General features: G+C 35.4%; 1 pseudogene; it reads left to right on the forward strand.

Moving 5' to 3' along the window:
- The first annotated feature begins 106 nt into the window (after nt 1-106).
- Nucleotides 107-2,198, forward strand: LOC113222676 (annotated as a pseudogene).
- Nucleotides 2,199-2,206: the final 8 nt, after the last annotated feature.

A 2,206-nucleotide genomic window follows, 5' to 3' on the forward strand; every position in this document is an offset into this window, starting at 1 on the left:
ATTAGTTCTGCTTATGTGATGAATCACACTTATTGATCTGCATATGCTGAAACAACCTTGTATCTTAGTGATAAAGCCTATTTGATTATGGTGGATTAGCTTTTTGATGTGCTTCTGGATTCAGTTTGCTAGTATTTTGTTGAGTACTTTTTCATCTATGTTTATTAAGGATATTGGTCTGAAGTTTTCTTTTTTTGTTGTGTCTCTGCAAAGTTTTGGTATTAGGGTGCTGCTGGCTTTATAGAATGAGTTAGGGAGGAGTCTCTTTTCCTCAATTTCTTAGAATAGGTTCTGTATAAATCGCACAGTGCTTTGTTATATATCTGGTAGAATTCAGCTGTGAATCTGTCTGGTCCTGGGCTTCGTTTGGTTGGCAGGCTTCCCTTGGGTAATGAGGCAGTTTGAAGGCTCAGAGCCCCATTTCTACATTATAAGCAAAACAAAAATTCATGGAATACAATGGTGTACCTGTTGTTGAGATACTATATTTTATTTATTGGAATGGCATTTTGAGATCCAGTGCTGTTCGTTGAATTTCCCTGTAAGGAGAGCTTGTGATTCTCAGGAATATTTACAAAAATGTTGGATATTTTAATGAAATGTCAAATATTTAGACATTAAATAGACTTGAGGGTAACTTTAACAAAGGTCTAAGCATGAGAGATATGTTTGATATATTTTTATGGACTAAAAACTCTGAGAGAGAAAATAGGACTAATTTCACCAGGATGACCTCCTGGAAATTCATTTTCCATTTTGGAAATTATTTCTAAAATTCATTTTTTCTGGATAGGTGTATGTATGTGTGTGTGCCAGTCTAGATGTGTATGTTTTATGAACTTGTTGACAATAATGTCATACAAAAGAACTGGTTAGCAGGAGTAAGATTTTAAAGTGTATTGGCCTTCCCATGGTTCCCAAGAAAACTATCGATGATTTTGATTAAAAAGTTTGGATTCTGTCTATTTAAATCTAGCATAAAAATTGGTCATAATGATGATCCTAGTAATGACTAATTTCCCTTTCAGATTTAGATGTTTACTGTATGAACTATGTGGTACATTTTCCATAACGAACAGGTAAAGTTGCTGAACACAAATTATGGAGATGTGAAACGAGGAAAACATTGCAAAACACTGAAAGAGAATGTGTCTTTATTTGCATGCTGGCAAATGAAAATTCAAGTTTCATTTCAACTTCAGTATGAATATTTCCGGTCTCTAACAAGAACAGACATTGAATAAATGAGTTAAGTTGAGCTGTTTGAAAATTAGAATGGTTTCCATAAATACATTATCGAACTCATCAATTAGCATAAACTTGTACTTTCTTGTTTGACACTGGTCACAATATTTAAAAGTAAAAAGAACGTTACTGCACATTCAGAAATCAGGTGCACATAAAATTTAAGGTCAGGATATTAAAGGAATCAGAGCCAGTGTTGTTAAGCCTTCATTTTTTCTATCTTTTTGTCTGTTCAGACAAGACAACTTTTCTATCCATATTTTCCATTCTAGTAGTGGTTACATTTGTTCTTGGAAATTTTGCTAATGGCTTCATAGCATTGGTAAATTCCATTGAATGGGTCAACAGACAAAAGATCTCCTCTGCTGACCAAATTCTCACTGCTCTGGCAGTCTCCAGAGTTGGTTTGCACTGGGTAATATTATGACTTTGGTATGCAACTGTTCTGAATCCAGATTCATACAGTTGAGCAGTAAGAATTACTACTACTAATGCCTGGGCAGTAACCAACCATTTCAGCATCTGGGTTGCTACTAGCCTCAGCATATTTTATTTGCTCAAGATTGCCAATTTCTCCAACTTTATTTTTCTTCACCTAAAAAGGAGAATTAAGAGCGTCGTTCCAGTGATACTACTCGGGTCTTTGTTATTTTTGGTTTGTCATCTTGTTGTGGTAAACATGGATGGGAGTATGTGGACAAAAGAATATGATGGCAACGTGAGTTGGGAGATCAAATTGAGTGATTCAACGCACCTTTCAGATATGACTAACCACGCTTGCAAACTTAATACCCTTTATTCTGTCCCTGATATCTTTTCTGCTGTTAATTTGTTCTTTGAGTAAACGTCTCAAGAAGATGCAGCTGTATGGCAAAGGATCTCCAGATCCCAACACCAAGGTCCACATAAAAGCTTTGCAAACTGTGATCTCCTTCCTCTTGTTACTTGCTATTTACTTTCT

The sequence above is a fragment of the Piliocolobus tephrosceles genome, unplaced genomic scaffold (assembly GCF_002776525.5).
Source record: "Piliocolobus tephrosceles isolate RC106 unplaced genomic scaffold, ASM277652v3 unscaffolded_33344, whole genome shotgun sequence".
Lineage (NCBI taxonomy): Eukaryota > Metazoa > Chordata > Mammalia > Primates > Cercopithecidae > Piliocolobus > Piliocolobus tephrosceles.